This window comes from Leucoraja erinacea, chromosome 5 (genome assembly GCF_028641065.1).
Source record: "Leucoraja erinacea ecotype New England chromosome 5, Leri_hhj_1, whole genome shotgun sequence".
NCBI classification, from domain to species: Eukaryota; Metazoa; Chordata; class Chondrichthyes; order Rajiformes; family Rajidae; genus Leucoraja; species Leucoraja erinaceus.
Genome location: NC_073381.1, coordinates 11513939 through 11523969, shown reverse-complemented (window position 1 = coordinate 11523969; position 10031 = coordinate 11513939). Strand labels below are relative to the sequence as shown.

The window sequence follows — 10031 nt, the reverse complement described above, 5'->3', positions numbered from 1 at the left end:
CAAAGGGAAGAGATAAAGACTTTGCCTTCCATCACAGTGAGGAGATGTTGGAGACTCACTGTGATGGATGTTTATGTAAACTGTGTTAAGTGTGGGTCTTGGATTGTTTTGTAATGTTAAAAAACTGTAGAAATTATATTTTGTTCAAACGTAGGTTTGAATGACAATAAATTGCATTCTATTCTATTCTATTTTATTCTATTGCTAATGCTATGAAGCCCACAAATGTCTTCATGATTTAAGGGGTTTCAGTGCTGACAACACCACTTCTCAATCCGTGATGGAGTAATGCCCCTGTCCCACTTAGGAAACCTGAACGGAAACCTCTGGAGACTTTGCGCCCCACCCAAGGTTTCCGTGCGGTTCCCGGAGGTTCCGGGAGGTTCCCGTAGGTTTTTGTCAGTCTCCCTAATGGTCAAAAGTCGTTTCCTCTTCTTATATGTTCCGGCGATTATTGTAAAAAATTCAAAACCGGCCGCGACTAAAAATAGGCTGCCGACTTTTTTAGGCTACCACTAAAAAATCACCAATTTTTAAAACGGCAACCTATTTTTAGTGGTGGCCGGTTTTGAACTTTTTGAAATAATCGCCGGAACATAGAAGAAGCGGAAACCACTTTCGACCATTAGGGAGACTGATAAAAACCTCCGGGAACCTCCGGGAAGCACATGGAAACCTTGGGTGGGGCTCAAAGTCTCCAGAGGTTTCCGTTCAGGTTTCCTAAGTGGGACAGGGGCATAAGGGTCATTAAAAAAGCAGCTGAAGATGAAGATGGTGTAATGCTCTCACTGGCTCTATCAGGGATGTCTCAAGGTTGATATGGTTGTCATGAAATAACCCCAAGTATCTTCATTCGTACTGGTTCAACCAAATCTTCATTTTTTTTAAATTCCAAACAACCTCAGTTTTGCCAGGGTTCATACTGAAGCAAACATGGTGCAGTAGTTTTTAAACAGTTTAGAGATGGAGACAGGCACTTTGGTCTTTGAAGTCCACACTGACCAACATTCACCCTGTACACTAGCACTAACTTACACCCTAGGCACAATTTATAATTTTACCAAAGCCAATTAACCTACGTCTTTGGTGTGCCGGAGGAAACTGAAGCACCCAGAGAAAACTTCTGTGGTCACAGGGTAAAGGTACAAACTCTGTACAGACAGCAGCCATAGTCAGGATTGAACCAAGGTCTCTGGCACTGTAAGACAGCAACTCTATCGTTGCGCCATTGTACCAACCCTTATTTAATTCGCGAGTAGTATTATTATTTTTTTTTAATTTAATTTTTATTAGCAGTACAGTAAATCACATTAATACATCGCATATATCTTATTATATTATGTTGTACCACTTCATTTTTTGAGCTTTAAAAAAGATAGAAATAAAAGAAGTAAGGAATGTAAGCAAGAATCGTGAAGGTGCAGGAAAGTGGTGGGAGAAGAGATCCCCTTAGGGAAGGAATTAGAGAAGGAAGTAAAGAAAAGAAATAAGACCCTAGAAAGAAAAGAAAAAAAAGAAGAAAGGAAAATCAATCGCTCGTGTAACACAAAATTCCACAAAAAAGGATATACCAACCGTGTTTTTATTAAAAATTTATTTTATACCCCCCATTACCAGGTCCTGGTAGGCTTTATGTTTTAACTTATTATTGTACCTTATGCTTGTAATAGTTCCATAAATGCAAACCACGTCTTTTGGAAGTGATCTGCTTTGCCTGCTAGGAGGAGTCTCATCTCTTCCAAGTGTAGTGTTTCGAACATGTTTGAAATCCACATTTTTGTTGTTGGTATTGGAGCATTTTTCCAAAATTTAAGTATAAACTTTTTTCCCAGCGAGTAGTATTTGAAAGGCCCTGAAGGGTTGTTAATTCTTCAGGCTGGGAGCTAGTTAATCACTAATTGATTTAAAACGTTCATTATTTCTGCTGCAACAAAGGCAACAGGTAAGAATATACCCTTACTGACGACTGACAATTAATTCAAACATTTTAGATCCTTTTTTCCATGTTTGGACCAAGGCTGCAATATGCTCTGGAACAGACAGACCTTACTAAACACCAAACTGAGCATAAGGGAGGAAGTGACTGGCAAGTAAATGTTCTTTAATAGCATTGCTGATAACACCTTTCATTACTTTGCTGATGATTGAGAATAAATTCATGGTGGAAATGCCAGGCAGAATGTGTCTTGCTTTTGTGTGCAAGATTTAACTGGGCCTTTTCCCAGCTTGATGGTGTAAATATGCTTCTATAGCTTACCCCCCTTAGTCTAGTACAGTAAAAAAAACACTGAGTCAAGCACTGGACCAACTAATCTTTATTTTTGAACGAACAACAAATTCTCCTATACGATACCTAAACCACCGCGGGTTCGATCCTTGTCTCTGTCTGTCCAAGCCCTTCAGCCTCGTGCAAGCTGACACTACCAAAAGGTCACGCAGTCCCAAGCGCCCTTCCAGAAGACCGACACCGATCTAAATGCGGCTACCTTTTGTAGGTCAACAAACCTTAAAGGGCCAAACTACATACAGGTGGTTCCCCTTACTAACCAATCATACATATCAATGACATCAAAGTATAAAGTTCTTTTAAATGGAGAGACACAGTAATCTCGTTGTATGTGACACATGCAATGACAATAAAGCATTCTGATTCTGATTATTATTGACAGTTCCCCAATCCAATTTCAAACAGTCCCAAATAATGTTTCTACAGAAGCTTCTGGAAGGAAGTCAGCTTAACTGAATAATGCAATATTTACCCTGGAATGCAAACAATTCACACTCTGGCCAATCACTAAACAGCAGGGTAACTGTCTTGCAACATTATTTACATTATTTACAATCCCTCTGCAGTAACCCAATCAACCCATGCATTTAAGTTTATTTGCAAAGCCCTCATACATACTATCAATTAGGAGGATGTTTGGATCTTTCCCCATCCTGCATATCAATCTAAGGCTCAGACTGGCTGACACCATTAACAACCTATAATTTTCCACTGACAAAGGTTAAGCAATTCTTACAAATGCAGGAATCCTCCATTTTATAGTGCCTATAATTTGGGCAATATTAACAATGGGTAATGCCAATGCTGGAGCTGCATCGAAATCCTGTAATACCTGCCTTGATGTGCCAATGGTAATTGAAATAATTTCAGGTGATAGCTGGGAAGGTTTCATTGGTGTGTCCAATGCAGTCAGCTATTCCCTGACATTACGTTGAATGAATCAAGTTAACTGAAGATTGGATTAGTTACTGTTGAGATGCTCAGGAAAAGAACATCTTGGATTCACTGTTTAAAAAGGAACTGCAGATGCTGGAAAATTGAAGGTAGACAAAAGTGCTGGAGAAACTCAGCGGGTGCAGCAGCATTTATGGAGCGAAGGAAATAGGCAACGTTTCGGGCCGAAACCCTTCTTCAGACTTGACTACTTGGTATCTGTGACTGTAGAGAGTTGTGATACTTTCAGCATTGACCTGCTGGGGTTTGGCAAAAAATGAGGATTGGGTTGTCCATGAGGTCCCCTCCTCCCAGCTCATTACATGCTGTAGATTGACTGAAGAGTTTTGATCTGATCAATAGGTTGAGTCACTAGTTATTTCTGGGTCCTGTGTGGTGATATTGGATAGCGAATGTCTCCAATGGACCAGAGATAGAAATATAACGCTACATTTAATTTACTATTGAAGGTGAGGCAAGCTGCAGCAGTGACTTTCCATTCATGCAAGCAGTGCTCAAGCTCTGGCAAAGGGCCTGTCATTTATTTAAACACTTTTACGTAAAGCAGATTGTCTTTTGTTTTAAGTCCCACTCCGGATATATCAGATGCCAATGTATCATAGTGTGCCAGCAGCACATTATGATACATTGGCCGCAAATAAGCACAACCACCTTCCTGTGCACATGTTATCACCAGCTGGTGAAGAGCGTTCATCTCCATTCCCACCAGCTCATACACTTTTCGGATGCACCATCCCCGATCCCCTAAATGTTCAATCGAATGGGGCTTAAAGATCCCCAGGCACTCTTCCAGGTATTGGATGGGTATTCCTCCGGTCTCAAGGTCAACATTTATCCCTCAACCAATGCTTTAAGAAAGGGATTGTTGATTCACAGTTCTCCTGCTCTTTGTTTCCTTCACACAATAGCAAACCCACTTGAATGAACTGAGTGTACAGTGCTTTGAGTAATCCTGAAAGTAAGGTCTAATCATGCTGGATGTCAACATGCATAATCAATATAAACCCTCAAAATGTAGTGATTATTTGTATAATGGTTACAGGCCTATCCTGCTCTACATCTTGTGTTTCCATGTCTCTTCCACCCTTCACAACCATCCAAACTTGCAAGAAGCTGAGACGCCTGACCTCTGCAAGCACCAGTTACCACTCAGTGTTTACTCAGATAGTTATTGTCTTTGTGTGAAGCATGGCAGCTGGAGGGGGCAACGACCAAGTCCAGTCCTGATCATTTCCCAATAGCCTCAACTAATAAACAAAAATAAATAGCTTGACAAATTTGACACAATCAAATTTTCACCTTTAACTAACCCCGACTCCTCCTGTGAAGAAAGAGTTATGAGAATATAGAATTTTTGAATTATACATGATGCCTGTGACAAATATGATTTCAATTTAAACTAATCCCATCTGTTTGCAGGGAGATAAGTTCATAAATTCCAGGAGCAGAATTAGGCCATTCTGCCCATGAATTCCACTCTACCATTCAATCATGGCTGACCTATCTTCCCCTCTCAACCCCATTCTCCTGCCTTCTCCCCATAACCCCTGACACCCTTACTAATCAAGAACCTATCAATCTCCATCATAAACATATCCATTGACTTTGCCACCATAGCCTTCTGTGGCAATTAATTTCACAGATTCACCACCCTCTGACTAAAGAAATTTCTCCTCATCTCCTTTCTAAAGGGATGTCTTTTTACTCTCAGGCTGTGGCCACTGGTCTGAGACTCTCCCACGTGGAAACATCCTCTCCACATCCACACTATTCAGACAACCCACATGGCTCATACCCCTTCTATTCCCTGTCTGTTCATGTTTCCATCTAAATCTCTTAAACGTTGCTATCATTTTTGCTTCCATCACCTCAACTGGCCTCGTGTTCCAGGCACCTACCAGTCTGTGTGTAAAAAAAACTTGCCTTGTTAATCCCTTTAAACTTTCCCACTCTCACCTTAAAGCAATGCCTTCTAATATTTGACATTTCACACTTTCATATTTGTCCAGATTAAATCACATCTGCCATTGCTTTGCCCATATTTCCAACTGCTCTATATCCTGTTGAATCCTTTCACACCCTCCCTCACCATTTACAAGTCTGCTTTTCTTCACGTTGTCTGCAAACGCACTAATCTACAACACTCTCTAGGGTCCTGCCATTTACTATATTTCAACTTAACAAAATGCAATGTCACATATTTATTTGAGTTAAATTCCACCTGCCATTCCCCGGCCCACTTCCCCAGTTTATCAAGATCATGTTGTAATCTTAAATAATCCTCTTCATTTCCCCTAAAGCAGTAAAGGGAACCCATTAGATCCCTCTGGTCCTGGGGACAATACTCTTTTAAGACATCCTTCTTCTATCAACACACACCTCCCTGATCTCACTACCATCCATGTCCTTCTCTTTTCATTTGGTCTATATCCCTCCAAACCTGTCCTATCCATTGCATGTCCAAGCCTGCCCTGGCTGGAATTACTTCAAATGAAGTAAGTTTTTGGGGTAAAAGGGCAAAAAAATAAATTGTTGCTAAAACCCACCTGGGATAGTTCCTGTTTCCCAGTTGATGCAGGAAATAGTTTCCTTCCACAAGTCATGCATATAGATTGGTGCCTCTTAACTGAAAATACGTTAAAACATTCAAATTGCTTTCAATTCTTGCTGCGCTTCAGAAGAAATAAAATAATTAAATTTTCCATTGTGCCTCCTCTAACCTCAAGGTGTCTTAAAGTATTAAAATCAATTGAAGTAATTTTGGAATGAAGTAATTTTCATAAAGGGAGAAAAGCAGCAGCTATTGTATGTGCAGTAGGTTGCCACAAATGGGCAGCAAAATTGCTACCTTACAGCACCAGAGAGCTGGATTTGATCCTGACTACGGCTGCTGTCTATATGGAGATTGTGCATTCTCCCTGTGACTATGGGTTTTCTCTGGGTGCTCTGGTTTCCTCCCACATTCCAGACGTGCAGGTTTGTACGTTAATTAGCTTCTGTAAATTGCTGCTAGTGTTGAGGATAGAACCAGTGTACGAGTGATTGTTGGTCGGCGTGGACTCAGTGGACTGAAGGGCCTGTTTCTGCACTCTATCTCTTAAACTAAACCAAACTAAACTAAACAACATGATGTAATGACCGGATAATCTACTTCAGAGATGCTATTAGCCTTTGACAATACAGTGGCCATCCAACTTATTCAGCTCCAGTTCATGTGGTGGTGATGCTGTAAGATATATTACCAAATGTTTTGCTCAAATTAGTGAATACACTCAGTCTGTCACAGTACATTAATACAATCCGTCTCCTCGATCACTGACGTGCAAGTAATCAATATACTGTGAAGAGAGATCCAGTCAGGCACCATAGATATACCAATGCATTAAATTCCCAGTTGGCCAAGCATGCAGGGTATTGACTTGTTTTTTAATAGGCATCAACCACATAATTGGGGGATTGAAGTTACATGTGATTACACAGACCATGAATGGCATTGGTGAACTAGTTCATCACTGTGATAATTCAACAGTTTTAATGGCTGTTTTACTTCGGAGTCACGTGAGTGAGTACGTGAAGAACCCCGCCAGGACGCATGCGTGTCATATCGCTACACGCATTGCGAAACATCAGGCGGGGTGGAACGACGTTCCCCCGCAGCGGCAGTTTTTAAAAAGCCGGAACCAGCAGGTAAGAGTTACTCTGCGGTCTTTTTGTGTGTTTCCTATACCAACTTACAGGTGGGAAGCATGGACAAGTCAAAGAAAGCAACAAGGTCTGCGACAAAGCTGGTGGGGGAGGACCGCGGAGTAGCGGGCAGCCAGCAGCGGCCAGCGGCACTTGAATCACCGATAATGGGATCAGCTGTGCCCAATGTCGCCTCCGCACCGGCCAGATCCACTCCGCGGCCGGGCGGTAAGGCAAGACAAAAAACTAACAAAGTCGTGGACTCGGAGGAGTCCGACTTGGAGCAACCGCGGGCGGCCAGCGATAGTGAGCGCTGGAGCCGGATGGAGCGGTGTGTGGAGCATTTGCTCCAACATGACAGGCTCCGGGAGATGGAGTCGAGTCACTGTGGGCTCTATGTAAAACCCACAGCAGCACCTCTTGTAGGGCTGCACAGTGCTTCTCCCTCGTCAGAAGGGAGCACTGGGGGGTCAGTACTGGGCTGATCCTGAAGAGGGATTTGTAGAAGAAAAATCAAGTGTGCAGGGGATGCAGGAACGAGAAAATCTGCTGGACATGGTGTCCAATTTCATACAGCCAGACCAGACTGGCCAAAACCTGGAGCAAAAGCTTGCTGCCAGTATAGACTATATGTCTTTTAACCAGCTACAAGAACAGGCTGTATTGGACACCACGTCAAGACACCTGGCACCGGGCAACTGTATATCCCTGAATGTTCCAGCAGTCAATACTTGCATATGGAAACATATTGGAATAGGAGTTAGAGGCATGGATGTCCAAAAGGTATTAAAACTCCTAACAGCAGGGATAACAACATTCGCCCGCACAGTGGATGAAAAGAACATATCCCAGGACCAACAGGATGCACCAACATTGCTTTGTAAAACACTCAATATGAGATAAATAGCATCAGGAAGAATGCCATCCGACCCACTTTAAATCCGAAATTCGCGGGTCTGTGCAAACCTGGGAACATAAAACCACCAATATTCCTATTTGGAGGTAACCTATCGAAGCAAGTCAAGGAGCTCGATGAGGAAGCAAAAACCCTGGGACTCATAAAAGACTTCATCAAAAACCCACTACAGCCACAGACAGCATCGCTACACACCCACCAGTAGAACAAGACCGACTGGTGAAAGCTCGAAGGTCCGGTACACCAAACATGAGTCTTTTTTAGGCCATGGCCCAGGCCGGCCTTCTTGGAAGATACGCGAACCTCCAACATCGACCAAACCACAAACCCAGACACCACCGCCTCAACATCAACAAAGGATTTACAAAAAGAAGTAAACCTGCCACTGGTAACTATGGAGGTAGGTGGGTCTGGTTCCCTACAAAATACAGGGAGCATGGAGGTTGGGGGGAGATTACACTCTTTTCTGGATGCATGGAGCATGTTAACTACCGATACTTATATTTTAAGCAGTATCCAGGGATATACAATAGAATTTATACACAAGTACAGCCCTCCAGTTCAACATATACCGAACCGAATGTTCGTACTTTCTGGTAAAGAGAAATCAGAAGCGCATGCTGAACTGGAGAGGCTTTACGCAAAACATGTAATTGAAAAATCCCAACACGAACCGCTAGAATTCGTGTCCAATATATTTACCAAAAACAAAAAAGATGGTGGTTGTTGCATCATCATAGATCTGACCAAATTGAATACATTTGTACAATATATTCATTTTAAAATGGAAACCTTTGTTACTGCTAAACAATTGATTTCCAAAGGTTACTTCATGGCTAGCATCGATTTAAAAGATGCTTACTATTCAGTGCCTTTACGAGGTGACCACAGATGTTTCTTAAAATTCAACTGGATGGGACAGCCCTGAGAGTATAGAGCGCTGCCAAATGGGTTAACATCAGGCCCCAGGCTGTTCACTACAATTTTGAAACCAGCCCCAGCGTTTCTACGGATACGAAAACACATGGTCATGGCATATTTAGATGACATACTTATTGTGGGCAAAACTTTGGAATTGGCCAAACAAACTGTAATAGCCACAAAACAGTGATTTGAAAAACTGGGGTTTATTATCCATCCAGTTAAATCTAAATTAATGCCTTCCACTACAATGGACTACTTGGGGTTCACCATTGACTCAGTTCACATGTTGGTGACTTTGCCAAAGGGAAAGGCTATAGACTTAATAGATGCTTGCAATAACCTCATTGACATCAGTAAACCATCCATCAGATTGGTAGCAAAAGTAATTGGCAAAATGGTGGCTGCCTTTCCAGCCACACAATTTGGACCTTTACATTACCAAAATTGACAGAGAGCACAAATACAAGCACTCAAAATCAATGCTGGTCATTTTGACAGACCAATGAAGCTACTAATCAAAGCTATAATGGAACTAAAATGGTGGATAGATAACATTTGGCTTTGTTTCAATCCAATCATTATCAGCAACCCTTCAATGGTGCTACAAACTGATGCCAGTGCACTTGGTTGGGGTGCCACCAATTCCATCTCCTGCTGTGGAGGTAGATGGACTGCTCAGAAGGCATCATTATTACTCACACTGGGCATAAACTACCAGGAAATGTTGGGTGCATTCTATGGCCTAAAGTCATATTGTACTGGGTCATATCACCAGCATGTTAGACTACAGATTGACAATACCACCGTGGTAGCATATATCAACCACATGGGTGGAAACAAATCGACATCATGTGACAATCTGGCTAATACAATTTGGCAGTGGTGTATCCAGAGAGATATTTGGATATCAGCTACTTACCAACCATGTAAACTAAATTTAGTGACAGACACCAGGTCACGCAAATTTAATGAAAACACTGAATGGATGTTGAATAAAAAAGTATTTGCTGATATTACAGCACAATATGGAACACCAGATATCGATCTATTCGCATCCAGGCTTAATCACTAGTTATCAAATTATGTTTCATGGGAACCAGACCCTGGGGCAGCGGCGACAGATGCATTTTCGCTGCATTGGGGGAAATTGTTTATTTATGCATTCCCTCCTTTCTGCCTCATCAGTCGGGTATTAAGGAAACAGCAAGACTCTGCGTCTGGTATTTTGGTAGTACCCGATTGGCCTACTCAACCATGGTTCCCAGT

At 42.0% G+C, this 10031-nt stretch overlaps 1 non-coding gene across 1 annotated transcript; it reads right to left on the bottom strand.

The window, feature by feature from the left end:
- Nucleotides 1-1840: 1840 nt before the first annotated feature.
- Nucleotides 1841-1966, bottom strand: LOC129697764 (U8 small nucleolar RNA). The gene has a single exon (XR_008723572.1). It is a non-coding gene; the product is annotated as a U8 small nucleolar RNA (small nucleolar RNA).
- Between the last annotated feature and the right edge of the window lie 8065 nt (nt 1967-10031).